Source organism: Macaca thibetana, chromosome 5 (genome assembly GCF_024542745.1).
Source record: "Macaca thibetana thibetana isolate TM-01 chromosome 5, ASM2454274v1, whole genome shotgun sequence".
Taxonomy (NCBI): domain Eukaryota; kingdom Metazoa; phylum Chordata; class Mammalia; order Primates; family Cercopithecidae; genus Macaca; species Macaca thibetana.
The window spans coordinates 171,659,257-171,675,757 of record NC_065582.1 but is presented as its reverse complement, the minus strand read 5'-3'; the positions used below and the strand labels follow the sequence as shown (position 1 = coordinate 171,675,757).

At 43.1% G+C, this 16,501-nt stretch overlaps 1 long non-coding RNA gene across 1 annotated transcript; it reads right to left on the bottom strand.

The window, feature by feature from the left end:
• Positions 1–462: 462 nt before the first annotated feature.
• LOC126955284 (uncharacterized) lies at positions 463–3,171 on the bottom strand. The gene is made up of 3 exons (XR_007725872.1): positions 2,991–3,171; positions 1,980–2,107; positions 463–889 (listed from the first exon to the last, which is right to left on the bottom strand). It is a non-coding gene; the product is annotated as an uncharacterized LOC126955284 (long non-coding RNA).
• Positions 3,172–16,501: the final 13,330 nt, after the last annotated feature.

Below are 16,501 nucleotides of genomic sequence, written 5' to 3'. Positions count from 1 at the left end.
TCTCTATTTTCTGAGCTCAGCTGGTGGGAGACACAGGATGGCCTCTATCCAGGGTACTCCAAAAGTCCCAATGATTGTATATGACCCTTGTGTTAGTCAGGGTTCTCTAGAGGGACAGAACTAATAGGATTTGTATATATGAAAGGGAGTTTATGAAAGAGAACTGACTCACATGATCACAAGGTGAAGTCCCACAATAGGCCGTCTGCAAGCTGAGGAGCAAGGAAGCCAGTGGTGGATCAATCCGAGTTCCCAAACCTCAAAAGTGGACAAGCCGACAGTGCAGCCTTCAGTCTGTGGCCGAAGGTCCAAGAGCCCCTGGCAAACCCCTGGTGTAAGTCCAAGAGTTCACAAGCCAAAGAACTTGGAGTCTGATGTTCCAGTGCAGGAAGCATCCAGCACCGGAGAAAGATGGAGGCCGGAAGACTCAGCAAATCGGCTTCTTCCACCTTCTTCTGCCTGCTTTTTCTAGCTACACGGGAGGCAGCCGATGGGATGGTGTCCACCCACATTGTGCGTGGGTGTTCATCTCCCAGTCAGCGGATTTCAATGTTAATCTCTTCTGGCCACAGTCAGAAACAGCCAGGTACATCCAGAAACAATACTTTGCATCCTTCAATCCAATCAAGTTGACACTTAATATTAACCATCGCAATCTTATAATCAGAACAATATCACAGGGATGAAAGGGAGAAAGTAAAGTCCTATTTTCTTGGAAAAACTTTGGGTCAAAGCCAGGGAAGCTGGGATCAAAGAAGAGGTACAACCCTCAGGCAAGAAACGAAGCCGCAGAGCTGGAACTGAGCAAGAAGGACGTGGGTAATCAGAGCATCTGGAGAGGAAGAGGCTCAGGCTTACATCTGCTGATGTCTGGGAGGTTCCAGCTGACCTGGAAGTTCAGGTTGAAGGAAATAGTTGCGATCTATGGTGAAATCCCCATCACCCACTAATAAACATCGAGTGTCCCTATGCGGGCCCTCCAACATCAAGTAGCAATGTGTGCTACCTACATCAGCCCCCGCACTTCCTTGCTGTTTTATAGAAAGAGTGGCCTACTTTCCTCCTACCAAAGTCATCTTACAGATAAATTAATTCTGCTGTTTTTAAACCGCCTTTATCTCCATGATCTTGGTGTTTACATGCCACATTTTTTCAGTTGTATGTTAATGTGATATTTGTCCATTAAAATACTGAAAGTCTTTAAAACGAGAGGAAGAACAAAATTCCTGGATGTTCAGCCTAATATACCTTTCTGGGTGATCTCTGCCTTTCATTGTCTTTTAATTTTTTTTTTTTTTTTTGAGACAGAGTCTTGCTCTGTCACCCAGGCTGGAGTGTAGTGGTGCCATCTCGGTTCACTGCAACCTCCTCCTCCCAGGTTCAAGTGATTCTCCTGCCTCCGCCTCTGGAGTACCTGGGATTACAGGCATGCGCCACCACACTCGCTAATTTTTGTATGTTTAGTGGAAATAGGGTTTCACAATATTGGCCAGGCTGGTCACGAACTCCTGACCTCAAGTGATCTGCCTGCCTTGGCCTCCCAAAGTGCTGGGATTGAGCCACCACATGAGCCACCATGCCCAGCCTCATTGTCTTTGAATCCTTCTACTACCCTGTAAGTTGTAGAAAGCTGAGTCATGCAAATCTTTGTGTCCAGATCAATGCAAATGAATTGTGTCCCATAGAATGCAATTGATTATTGCTCTATGGATACTGATCAATTTTTATCAATTAAGAAAATCTATTTCTGCATTCCTGGTTGCCTCAGAGTAGACACTCAAAAATGTTTGTTGACTGAATAAATAATATCTGAAGGAAGCTTAAAATAAAAACCATAAAAACCCTCCCATTAAAGTGTACCATTCTTATAGGTAAGATGGGATTCATAGCACACCACTCATCTTTCAGCTGCCAAGGAGCCTTGTCCACAATGCCTCTAGGCCCTTCAGCCTCTACAGGTTCAACTACCCACTACTTACTGCTCATTCAAATACAGTCTCAAATGAGGGCACTCCCACTTGGCTGTCTTTTTTTTCTCCTCCAGCCCTTGAGATACCATGCATGGGTGGGATCTCTGGTCTTCTGTTGACTAAAGGCAGCAAACCACCTAGAAAGGAAACTGCAGGGTTACAATAGGTACACCTCACCATAGAACACTACACACCAATTACAGAGAGAAAAAGAGAGACAGCAAGAGAGAGAGAGACGTGGCAGAAAGATGTGGAACTTATCCAAGATGCCTGATGTTAAAAAAACTCAAATTGCAGAACATGTTAGTATGATCCCATTCTTGTTAAAGCGCTCGCATATAAGTTGGTATATTCATTAAACAGAATGAACACAATCATATGCCAAACCTTTGAAAGAAAGTTGGGATTATGGAAAATGTTTCCTTTACAGGCCGTGTGTTTCTGTAATGTTTCAATTTTTTTTTTTTTTACAATAATCACATATTACTGTTGTAAGTAATAAAAAAAAAACCTACAATTTTTTTAAAAGGAAAAGCAGCTGATTCTACAAACAGAAACCCATCTTAGTTCACTTGGGCTTCCATAAAATATAACAGAAACTAGGTAGCTTATAAACAGCAGAAATTTATTTCTCACAGTTCTGAAGGCTGGGAAGTCTAAGATCAAGGCACTGCAGATTCACTCTCTGGTGGGAGACTGTTTTCTGATTCATAGATGGTGCCTTCTTGCTGTGTCCACACGTGGTGGAAGGGGCAAGGCAGTTCTCTATAGCCTGTTTTATAAGGCACTAAACCGTATCACCTTCCAATGTTTCCACCTCCTAATACCATCACATTGGTGGTTAGGTTTAAACACATGAATTTTAGGAAGATACAAACATTTAGCCCATAGCAGAACCCTAAGATGCAGGCCCCAAGGCAGATTTCCTGGGTCCCCAATGTAGGAAACATTAGTTTTTATAATATAATACTATTTTCAATCAGAACCAAAGAAAAAAAGAAATTGGGTAAATAGTGTTACCTTCAAACACAAAAGATAGCAACATTTTCAATGTAATGGTTTTCCAAGTACTCTGACAGAAACACACCTGGAATAAAACAGACAAAGTTTATTAGAATTTTTCACTATTTGGTAGTGTTCATTAGCTTACAATGACCTTAGTGCCAGGAATAATTCATCAGAGAAGTCATCCTGTCACTGACGAATCTCGAAATGCTTTGTAAGTTTCCATCAATGTCAGTGTTTCACAAGTTTGCTTTTAAAAACATTTATTAAGCATCTAATGGGTGCCTGATATTTTACTACTTTCTTTCACATGACTATTCTTATCTTTTTTATTAAACGTAATTTAGTAAGTATTATTTTTCTCCTGTTTTTAGATGAGAAAACATGGGCTTAGAGTGGTTAGTAAACTACCTGATTACCAGCCACTTTGATATGAGGTAAAATGGGGAATGTGTGTATAAACGAAATAGATTCAAGCTGGAACCACTGTGCTAAGTGAACACAAGTGTCTCATTTTGTGGAGGACTCACCTTGGGCAAGTGACCCAGCACTCCCTGGCTATTTGGATCTAACACTTCCTTACACATTTTGGGAACATTGTTCCCAAACAGAAGGTCAGAGAGTCCCTGAAGTCTACACATGAACTCCTTAGGACACATTCCCGGAGTCCTAGGACTGGGAAATAGCTTAGGTTTCTTTTTCTTTTTCTTTTTTTTTTTTTTTCTTTTGAGATGGAGTTTTGCTCTTGTCGCCCAGGCTGGAGTGCAGTGGCGTGATCTCAGCTCACTGCAACCTCCGCCTCCCAGGTTCAAGCAATTCTCTTTCCTCAGCCTCTCAAGCAGCTGGGATTACAGGCATGTGCCACCACGCCCAGCTAATTTTTTCTATTTTTAGTAGAGATGGGATTTCTCCATGTTGGTCAGGCTCGTCTCAAACTCCCGAACTCAGGTGATCCACCAGCCTCAATCTCCCAAAGTGCTGGGATTACAGGCGTGAGCTTAGGTTTCTATGAGCTCTGATCCATTTGGATAATTATAAACTCTCGAAAAGTGATATTTGAGCAGACATCATGTTGTCATCATAAAAATAAAATCATGGCACTGACACGTCTGAAATAGTCCTCATATTCTAGCCACTGCTCCCTTAAGGCCATACTGTCCAGACTTTTGGATTTGACAAATGTGGTCATCGCCACACTGACAATTTAATCCAAATACTTCAGTGATGGTGCTGTGGGCTCACTGATATTAGGTTGGTGCAAAAGTATTTGCAGTTTTTGTCATTACTTTTAATGGCCAAGCCCGCAATTACTTTTGCACCAGCCTAATTCATTTTACCCTAGAGGTAAGCAAATGTGGCCATATTTTTATACCAGCACCAGGGGGCAGCAATGTGCAAATAACGCTGTTCTGTGGCCTCCTCTGCTTGGCCTGGTTTGGGAGGAGGATGTGGCTCTCATTCCCTAGTGCTTCTCAGATTTAAAATAATGGTAATGTAATCATTTCAGCTCTGCTCTGGAAACTGCTGGCGCTAATTCATTTCAGATGAAAATACACAGACTACACACATGTGCATCAAATCAGTCTTTTTGGGATTCAGGGTCTGCTCATTCGGGCATTTGTTCACCTAACCTTTACTCAGAACCTACTGCATGCCAGGCACCGCCCTGGATGAGGCCACACTCCCATCCAGTGGGGAAACAGACACACCCCATCCAAAACCACAACCTTCCCTCCTTTTTCAGTTTCCCTTAACCACTTATTTTTTAACTTTTTTTCTTGTGAGTGATTTGTCTACCTTGTTGGAACATACACTCCTTGACAGCTGGGAATTTTTATCTGTTTTGTTCACTGGTATATCCCCAGCTGCTAGAACAGTATCTGGGATATAATTAGGGTTCAATAAATATTTTTTGAATGAACAGGTATAAAATTATTGAGACATGCCATAATGGAGGTGAATGTGCACATCTTCATATGAACTAGATTATGCTAAATTATTCACTTGAATAAATTTATTGTTTTACCATTCCCACTAGCAGTGAATGGGAGTGATGCCTGAAAATAACATTACATTATCTGGTATTAGCATTAGAAGGAATTTGGGACATCATCAAATTCTCCTTTTACAGAAGAAGAAATTGAAGTCAAAGTGAAGAAGAGATTTGCCCACGGCTACCTACATCTGGATGGTTGCGTCAGGATTCCAAGCCGGGACTTCTGACCCCAGCCCACTGTGTTTTCACCACACACCCTGCTGCCTGCCTGACTTTTTCATTTTCCTCAGATATCACCTCCTGGAACAATAAACTGCATAAGTTAATGACCTGATCTGTCTAATTCTTATTTGGTAATTGGCAGACACCAGATTTGACTGTCTGCATTCCAGAACTCCAAATCAACCCTCTTAAAGGCATCTCTGCTCAGCCTCTCTGCATGAGACCCGGTATTTAGTTCCTAGCACCTACTGTGTACTAAGTCCTTCAGAAACATCTGGTCATTTGAACCTCACAACAATCCTATGCAAGTGCTATTACTATTCCCGTTTTACTGATGAGAAAATATAATAACAGTGTACATTGAACCCACAGGGCATGTAGCATGAACTCAGGATTGTTCTAAGGATTCCATACTTGTGAGCTCATTTCATTCCCCGACAGCCTTTGAAGTGAGTACTGTTATTGTTTTCTATTGTAGATGTGGATATTGAAGTCAAAAGAAGGCAAGATGTTTGTCCAAGGCCAAATCGCTGGGAAATGGCAAAGCCACCCTGTGTTTCATTACTGTGCTCTGCTTCCCCACTGAACATAGAGGAGCTGTGGAGTCACTGGCACAAGGTCACACGGGCTGTGCCAGCTGACTCCACTTTTGTGCATGGCTTTTCACAACAAGCTGGAGGTTTGGGCCAGAAAATCCTTTTGTTAGAAAGTCACAGATCTGAAACTCAGCACAAAAGAGAAGAGAGTGATAATGCAAAAACTGCCTGGGCTGCAAGCAGCATTTCCTCTTTGGGTTTGTTTTCCTTTCTCATTTGCCAAGCTCTTTCCAAGCCGAGGCAGCTGCCACACAAAGCTCTTGAAGAGATCCCACTAGCTGGCCAAGGGACAACCATTAGACGGATGGGCTGGACCTTCTGTTTCTACCCTTCCATCTGGGCACCAAGAGGCTGGGTCTACCGTGCGTGTGGGGACACCCTGAAGCTTGGCCATTCCAGGCTCAACCGGATAGTGAACTGAAGTCACCTCACAGTGACTTGGACGTGATATTTCTGGGAATGAAGCTGGTTTGCTCTGTTATTCTATTGAATTAATCTGGGCTCTGAGCCCCCTTGAAAATCATCAGGAGAACACAATCTAAAAAGATGGGCAGGAAGTGGTTCTTTTGCTGGCCGGAGGTGATTTTACTGATTGAACTTTTACATGTGGTATGGAACAAATGAACAGAAAAGGCTCGGCTTACGAATTCTCTGCCGTTAGTTCATCTGCACATGTTCTGACTTCTGAAACTGAAGCATGCTGGTAAATCTCAGAGCCTCTTTCCAGCAGTGTCAAACTGTGATGAACAAAGGCTTTGCAGTCTGGTATACCAGGGGGTGCTTCACCACACACCCTGGGTGACTATAGGACTCTGGACAAGTAACTTTGCCTCTCTGAGCCTCAGTATCCTCATCAATGAAATGAGAGTTATAAAGCTTTTCTCACAAGGTTGTTTTAAATGTCTGGCACCTAGTATGTGCTCAATAAACAATGCCTATTATCATTAGGGAGAAAACTTTCATGGCCTGAACTGTGGCAAAGGAGCAGGTCTGAGTCCTGGCTCCGTCTTCTGCTAGCTAGGGGGCTTCTGACATGTCACCTCCCTTCCTGCAACCTTGAATTTGACCTCTGACGGGAAGCAAGGAGATTGAAACATTTCCGTCTTTAAGGTCTCTGACCACTCTGCAGTGACTCTCCCACTAGATGACCACTTCCTCCCATACACACGCTCACTCACATTCTCTCTTTCTCTCTCTCTCTCTCTCTCTCTGTCCCTCTCTCTCACTGTCTTCTAGAGTTCATGAGGGAGGAGGATAACACAGGGATCCCAGGCTCTTTGCTGCCAATCTCTGGGAGAAAGACAGGATTTACTGAGCAGCTACTAAGTGCCAGGTGCTGATCATTTATCCTCCCACTTAAACCCCTCAGTAACCCGTGATGTGGATAATGTGGATACTGTCATCTGTAGTTTACAAAAGAGGAAATAGAACTTAGAGAGGTTTCCATGACCCTTCCAAAGTCACAGTAACTGAAAGAGGCAAAATTCATCCTCACGCCCGTCTGCCTATCTCCCAGCCACTCCCGCACCAGATGATCTCAAGACTTCAGGAAAATGAAATTTATCTCTCTATCGACAGGTCAGGCACCCCTGGTCTATGAAAAACTCACAGCAAATATTGCTGCTGATAACAGCAAAGCACTTTTCCAACTCCATTGTTATGCTGAAGTGGGAAGCAAATAAGAGGTATTTCCTAGCCTTTTGTGATGGACAAATTTACAATTTAACTTAGTCATATTGGTTTTGTAGAGTAATGAATCATTTAAGAAGAAACCCCATGGTAAACAATTCCAACGAGCCTTTGGAAAGCTCCCCAGATGCCGTGGTTTTGGGTTTTCCATGTTGCAGCTGATTAGCCCAGCTGTAGCCACATCGGCCAGCTCATTGCATAGTGCAGAAGAAAACACAGTCATCAATCAGAGCGAAAAAATCACTGAGGACAAAATTAAATCCTTCTTGCCTTGGCTTTTCTCCTGTTATATTTTCGATAATGTCTGTTAGGGAAATGACCAAAAACAACTAGGAAACAGCTTGATATTTCCCTCATTTCACATTCCCTGGGCAGCCACTGATGGGTTGAAGAGAACCAAATTACTAAAATGGACTTGGTTGGATAATCAGGGAAAGTGTTTTGTATCTCAGGGTTTGGATGTGACATTTCTGGCCCACTCTACAGGGCAGAAACCTAGCCATTCTTTCCTAATTGCTAAGTTCCCCTCATAAAATCCATCTCCAGGGGAAAACTTTAATTTAGATAGGTCATAAGTTGGAGCCTCTGCCAAAGACAGCACAGGCTAGGAGAAAAGACAATAGTTCTGCCACAGTAATCCTTGGCCACCAGAAATGATGGAGACAGCTTCCTTTTTCCCCTCCGTAAGAAGCTATATTTCTATTTGGGTCATTTTACTTGTAACAGCATGAACAGGATTATTAGACATCAAAGCCAATCGGAAAGCAACTCCTTCGACCCTAAACACACACACACACACACACACACACACACACACACACACACCATTGAAAAGAGACTTAAGGGGAATGCTTCTATCTAAATACATACTTCTTAGCAGAATTCTGTTTTAAAATCGGTCAGATTTTTTCCAGAAGAAGCACCAGCCTAGAGAGTCAAGGAAATTGGTTTGGAGCCTCAAAGTCTGGGGCATGCGGGTATATTGTACCAGTCAGTGGAGGTCTACTGCTGTAACAAACAGCCCCTCTGTGGCTTGACACAATAAAGGCCTATTTCTTGTTAATGGTACGTTGCAACAAAGGTAGGCAGGTGGGGGTGCTTGGTTTTATTCAAGGACACAGGCTCTTTCATCTGCTGATTCTGCTATCATTTAGGGCTTCAGGATCCTTCATCCACTAGCTCTGATATTCTCAAGGGCCTCTGAGTCCATCACTGGACACTCTGCCTCCAAACAGCAAACAAAGGAAGAGAAGGCACTGGGGTTAGCTATGGAGAATTTTAGGGAGCAGGCATGTTGGCGACAGATATCTTTTGTGTACACATTCCATCAGCCAGAACTCATTCACATGGCTACCTAGCTGCCAGTGAGGCTGAGAAATGCAGTCTGGCTGTGCGCCTGTGCCATAGTAAGAAATATATATTTGGTCTTTGCCCCCAGTTCCTGGCACGTAGCTCCTAAAACTCTTGCAATGTCCAGAGTGATAAGGGGTCTTTTTGTGTGCTAATGAGATGGCTGGTGGCTGGAGGCTGGAGGCCCCTGCATAGCCTCAGGAAAGACCAAGGCGTAAGTAGAAAGCTGGGACTTCCAGTCCCACCCTCAGACCTGCGAGAAGGGGAAAGAGGTTGGAGAATAAATTCAATCGCCAATGGCCAATGATTGAATCAATCATGCCCATGAAATGGAACTTTCATAAAAACTGCTAAATGGTGGGACTCAGAGAGCTTCCAGATTGGCGAATGCATAGAGGTACTGGGAGGGTGGTACATTCAGAGAAGGCAGGGATGCTCTGTGTTCCTCCCCATACTTTGCCCCATGCACCTCTTTTATTGGCTGTTTCTGAGTTTATAATGAGCCAGAGGCCAGATGAGGTGACTCATGCCTGTAATCCCAGCACTTTGGGAGGCCGAGGTGGGCAGATCACGATATCAGGAGTTCAAGACCAGCCTGGCCAATATGGTGAAACCCTGTCTCTACTAAAAATACAAAAATTAGCTGGGCATCATGGCATGCACCTGTAATCCCAGCTACTCAGGAGGGTGAGGCAGAAGAACCACTTGAACCCAGGAGGTGGAGGTTGCAGTGAGCAGAGATTGTGCCACTGCACTCCAGCCTGGGCGACAGAGCGAGACTCCGTCTCAAAAAAAAAAAAAAAGATAGAAAAAAATCTAGAAAACATAAATGAAATGTTTCTCTGGGTTTTATGAGCTGTTCTGCAAATTATTAAACCTGAGAATGGGATCATGGGAACCCCCAGTGTATAGCCTATTAGAACTATAGGCGGCTCAGGCCTGGCATGGTGGCTCACGCCTGTAATCCCAGCACTTTGGGAGGCTGAAGCCGGCGGATCACGAGGTCAGGAGATTGAGACCATCCTGGCTAACACAATGAAACCCTGTCTCTACTAAAAATACAAAAAAAGAAATTAGCTGGGCATGGTGGCGGGCGCCTGTAGTTCCAGCTACTGGGGAGGCTGAGGCAGGAGAATGGAGTGAACCCAGGAGGTAGAACTTGCAGTGAGCCGAGATCGCGCCACTGCACTCCAGCCTGGGCAACAGAGCGTGACTCTGTCTCAAAAAAAAAGTATACGCAGCTCAGGACTTGTGACTAGTGTCTGAAGTGAGAGCTATCTTGTGGGACTGAGCTCCTATCCTAAGAAGTATATGCTAACTCTTGGTAGTTGGCAACATAATTGAATTTAAATGTAGGGGACCCATTTGGTGTCTGGAGAATTGGAGAATAAGGGGGAAAATATATATTTAGAATGAAAGTGTTGTGATAAAAATAGCCCAGTGCCCAAAAGACAAAAGGAAATTGAAACTGATGGACACATGGCATATTTTTACTACTAAATGTATTGAACAATTACTGCCACAGGAAGGGTCTGTGACATTTTCTTAGAACAAGTTAATTATGGATTTTTTATTACTGAGAATGTGTTGATATTCTAAGCAGTTTACTCAGAAAACCATTGTTCTTTCATGTAGAGGTTAAGAAAATGTAAGTTAGTGATCAAGCGAAGATCAGGAATTAGGTGAGATGAAAAGAGGGAGACCCATTTTGCACATTACTTGAAGATTTCGTTAAAGTTTGCTTTTTAGGTGGCATCTAAAAGGGTGTGTTTGGGGATATAGTTTCCTGAAGCACGTAGAAGTGGTGTTTGGATTCAAACTCCACGGAGAGCACTATCAAGGCCAGTTCTGGAGAAGCCAGAGCTGCCACTGGCTCCAAGCAGAAAATATGGGGCCAGGAACAGAACATTTAGTCAAAAGGGGTTAGGAGCCAGGAAAATTCAGAATCAAAATAGGCTTAAAGGCAATGACCAGGAGAAGCCAGGGAATTCTGCCATGGACATTAATTTCCTCTATTCTCTGAATGTTCATTTCATTGAGCACCTCCAGCATGCCAGTTTCTATGTTGGAGGGTACAATGATGAGGGAAACTCCATCCCTGCCTGCAAGTTGGAAATGCTCGTGGATGGACGCTGGCCACGTGGTATGTGGGTAGGCTTGAGTGACCTAAGAGTCTACAGTTAAAGGGTGAAGCAGAGTTCTGACAAATAAGCTTTAGCAGCCACTAAGATGCCTCCACCCACTCATGGCAAAATATACTCCTGATACTGTTGTCTTCCTTTGTAAGAATTCCCAAGTCACACCATATCCAGGTCACATCATGGAAACAGTCAACCGGGGAATTTTAGAATTGAAAGGTTGTACAAATTAGTTAGTCCAGCCTTTTTGTTTTTCATCAGGGGAGAAGGAAAAACTGACCTGCCTTGTATGTAGATGAGCCCCAAAGACTCACTTGGACACCAAGATGAGGCAGGCTGTCCTGTTCCCCTCAATGTGAGATGTATGCAGCATGGTAATGGCGAAAACTGTTTCATTCAGCAAGCATTTTTTGCAATCTCAATACAAGAGCCATTCACCTTCCTTGACAATTGCCTTCACATTTCTCTGATGCCTTCTCCTTCAAACATGCCACTAGCCTGTTTCACTGATTCCACCCGGTGATCTTGGTTCTCCTCCTTGGAGCTCTTATGGAATTTATCTGATCCTTCTTCCATTTTAATATGTGTAATTAAAACTTATTAAACAACTATTGCATCTGTTAGAGACTCAGCAAGACAAAGAAAGCACATTAGGATGAAGTCCCTGAGAAACATTTAATAAATGATATACATATTTCCAAAGGTTTGGTTGAGGTTAAAATAAAACAATGATTTGGTGCATTAACTAGAGCTAGCCACAGAGGGGAGCCATTACCACCTCTACCACTCCAAAGGGGCAGGAAGGAGAGGTTAACTTTAGGAGAGAGACCAGACAGAATCTGTGGCTTGGGATAGAAGGATTCCACCTTACACACTGCAGGCTGCTAACCTGCATGGGATGGAGCAAAAGGGTGAAAACAGACCTCCCTCTTCTGCCCTTTCATCTCCCACCTGCACCTCTTGTTGGCAGAACCTAACCGGAAGCCAGAGGTCGTGGGAATCTATGGATGCAGTCAATGCAGGTCAGCTTCCCAGGTCCAGGGCAGGATGAAGACTGGAGTGTGTGGGTTGGGGGACAAGTGGAGAACACCCAGCCCTCACACATGCCAGGCACTTAACAGAGGAGTTAAGAAAACAGCCCCAGTCCTTGACTGCATAGACTGTAAAGGGCATTGGTTGAGAGAGGAAATAGACAAATACATGTACTGATAAACTCTGCTAAGTGTATGAAGGAAAGACTGGACTCTATGAGAAGTAATAATAGGGGATCAATTTTAGATTTTAGATTGGATGTTCAAAGGTCTTTCTGTGGATGCAGCATTTATGCTGAGATCTGAAGGACAAGAAGGAGCCAGCCAGGTGAACCTGGGGAAAAGGAGCATCCCAGACAGAGGAAGAGTGTGGTCAAAGACCCTCGAGACAGGGCAGCTCTTCAGATATTTGATTGTTTGAACTTGATTTGAATGTCTCTGAAATATACACAGGTTATTTCCTATGGGTTGCCCCCGAAAGGGCCCAGATTGAATGGCAAGATCAGAGTCAGGAGACCTGATCCACCAGCCCTGCCTCTGGCCCTCACTGGCCCTGGGTCTCTCCTCTCATGCTTTATCTATAAAATGAAGATGTTGCCTTGTTAGCTTCTGAAGTTGCTTTCAGATCTGAAATCTAGTGTTGGTCACAGACTTTATCTTTTTAAAGATACTTTTTGACACTTCCCAAAGGTCTATTTCTGCTAAGTGAATGCCCAAGAGCCAGTTACATTTTCTTCAAGTCTTCACATGAATGGCAGTTGAATGAGATCTGCAGTGAGCCCAGGCTGAACTCCATGCACAACTCTACAGGGATTAGATAATATTCTCTGGTATTTGGCCAAAGGAAAAACACAAAGTCATAAAATTAAGGAAAGAGGCTCTGGTGATTGGCTTTGGATTTTAGGAATGGGGAGTTTCATAGGAATGGAGACTATCTGAGTCATCTCTCTGGCACCCTACCAAAGCTGAATTCCCTTTACAGCCTCCATAGCCTGCTTAAACACTCCCAGGGACAAACACTGAGCAGGCCCATGATGTCACTGGTCATTGTCTTCATTGAATGTTCCCACCTATCAATTTGAAATCTGTCTCCAAGATGTTCTCTCAGTTTCCCCATCATTCTGCTTGGAGTCCTATAGAACTCAAAGCCCCTCAGAAACTAATCGCCATGTTCCCTCTTCTCTCCCAATTGTTGGACGTTCCATTCCGTCATCCTGGAAGACTCTTCTCTTTCTCTCAGAGTGATGGTTCCGGTCTCACTGAAATGGCTCTTCTGTGGAGCAGCCGCCCCTCACTTTCTATGTTAAGACGGATTCCTTCTTGTCCCTCAGACTCCACAGCTGTCACTTTTGGCTTTATGTCCTGTTTCCCCAACAAGACTTACTGCTCACGGAGATCAACCCCTGTGCCTGCCTCACTATTCCCAGCACCTGGAGCAGTGATGAGTGTTTGGATAATTTCATCCCGAATAAAGGATTTTGAGACTGGGGTTTTGCTAATACTTTCAGAATTCACAAACTAGAGGAATAAATTAGTAACAACTAACTATAGAGATGTATAGACATAATCTATCAGAGACATAGGTTGTTGGCAGAACCTAACCGGAAGCCAGAGGTCATGGGAATCTATGGATGTGGTCAACGAAGGTCAGCTTCCCAGGTCCAGGGCAGCATGAAGAAGACTGGAGTGTGTGGGTGGGGGACACACTTCAGGTGTCTGTCTCCAGTTGGTTGGAACAGTTTACACAGTGTGATGAAAAGCAGTCTCTGTTCTGGTTGAGTCAGAGTTATTTTCTGTGTCTCAAACATTGTAAACCATGATATACTGATAAGCCGAAAGAGCAAGTTACACCATGCAACCCTATTTCTGGGAGGAAAGGACTATCCACACAACAACGTACAACAGAGAGGAAGGAAGGTCACAGTGTGGAGGGATATATAGTAGTGGAATATAGAAACATTTAAAATCTCATCATAAAATCAAGATAATATCTATCCATCTGCACTTCTAAAAAAACTGACAGGAGTCAAAGAACCTTAAATCTAGAGGTCTAAGTCAATGTTCATCTATGTTGATGCCGTTGCTGAGGCCGCCTTGGCTCCTAATCAGAAATGCTCACCATCTTGGGATCTTCATGGCTGTGTACACTGGGCCTTGTGTGCAGAATTTCAGGAGTGATTATACTGTTAGTTTAAGATTCACTTTCATATTTTTAAATCGTTTTTGTATCCTAAAACAATGTCAACCAAACTTTCGCTGGGCAGTGGTACTACAGCAGAAAAACCTTTCTCAAAATCACCAACATTGGAATTAAACGTTAGATGCAATTGAATATTATAAAGAAGATCGTTAAATTACCTGAAGTGATAGGCTGAGCTGTGAATTTTGGAGTGAGAAATAGATGAAATGAAACAATGGCTTGCTGGAGTCATTATAGAATCAGGAAAAGATAATTTTTAAAAACTCAAGGAAAAAATTCTGGTGAGTCGGCTACAAGACACATGTTGCAAAGGAGTCTTTTGACTTAAGGATTGGCACTGCATGTGCTCCAAAAATACATTCCTGGCTACTTTATATTTAATTCCTATGAAAGAATCTGCTTTAGAGTTTGCTGTTTTTAAAATTAGATGAGCTAATTTTCGGAGTCCATTCCTCAAATCAAACAGAATTACACAGTTAAAATTTGGGATGATACATACCAAAATTATATAATTTATAAGATTCTTTTTGGGGGAGTAAGATAATAATTGGCTTGTATTTTTTTACTTATATTTATATTTTTTCTTGCTTTTAAAAATTCATATTAATGACTGTAAATAAATGAATATTGCATAATCCATTTTTTTAAAAAAGGAATTTTGCCAGAATTAGTAGAGCTCTAAAGCCAGAAGCACCTGCTGCATTGAGAACATTTCTTTCATGCCAATGTGTGGTGGCCCTGACACAGCATGGATGTGCCCTGGTTTCCTTCTTGTTGGAAGGAATCTCATTACCACCAGGAGTAGTCGACTCCCAAGGACACATATTATATGTTATGTATATCACTGAAAGGGGAACAAGAAGGGGTGAGGTCATGGGAGAAAAAAAATAACCGCCCTCAACATATCTGGGTTGTTTCAGAGTCATAGGAGCTATGAACTAGAATGAGTGTACAGTTGCTTTATCCACTTAAGTCCCAGAATGTTTGAGAATACATTTCTGTTCCTTCAACTAGAAGAGAGATTTCCTTTCCAACTTCTTTGCCTGAGATAAAACCATGACTAAAGCTTGCACACCAATGTCTCATTCTAAGTTTAGGGTCTGAATTCTCCTTCTGTCTAAATTTTCCTCAGATATCTCCAGGTGGTCCCCCAATCTGTGAGACCAAGTAGGACCAATTGTTCATTGTAAGAACATTTCTAGCTCTAGAGAGGGGTGTGGCCCTCTAGGGACTTCTCAGTAATGAAGAAGAAAGGTTGAAGGAAAAGAATCCCTCTTATGGGCAGATGTATTGGGCACATGACTTTGGCCACACAACAATTTCTAGACGCCTTCCTCACCCATTCTTATCCCTAGCTCTAGAGATGAGCAGCTGGTCAGGCCTGCCAATCCCAAACGCTTCAGCTTTCTGGCCACAGTGACAGACTTAGGGATAGACATTGGAACCGGATTAGGCCAATTTATGGTTTCTCAGGTCTTTTGCTGAAATTACATAAAAAGAGATCCACCGTTTTCTCTGACAGCATGGTCTGGAAAGATGCGACAGGCCCAGAGCTGCCCTGAACTATCTTGCACCTCATGAAGAGAAACTACCCAGAGTGAAGCAACATTAAAGAAAAGAGAGACAGGCCTCACGACATCACTTGAGCATGTGAGTCCATCATTTCAATCCAGCCACCCACCAGGCCAGGCGCCCATGAGTGTCCCAGTTGTCAGACACAATAAATTCACTTTTTTTGATGAACGTCATGTGAGTTGACTTAACAAGGTGAAATAAAAAGCTTGCAAATAAAATACTCTTGAATAATAGAGTCAGTCTTATTCTAGGAATGGATTCCACATGAACATAAAGGATAAAAAAACGTCTTGAGACTCAAAATAACACATTCTTCCCATGATCAAAATTCTGGGGCTACACATTTGCTCCCTGGTTTGACATGTCTCTGCTCCCACACATCACCTGGTTTCTGGCTTTAACAGCAGGGGCCATAATTCGAGCACCCATTAGGCATCAGGCATTGTGGCAAGCACTATGTTTACCTTCTCTGTAACTTCACCACGACCTCCAAGGCTGGGATTCCTATCCTCATTTTGTTAATGGGGAAACTAAAATAAAGCAGGATTAAGAAATAAGCCCAAAACATTCCAGCTAGTAACTGTCAAGGCTGGCATGTGAATGCAGGTGTGCTGATCTGTTTTGTGTTGCTATAATCTGTTTTGTGTTGCTATAAAGAAATACCTGGGCTGGCCGCGGTGGCTCTTGCCTGTAGTCCCAGCACTTTGGGAGGCCAAGGTGGGTGGATCA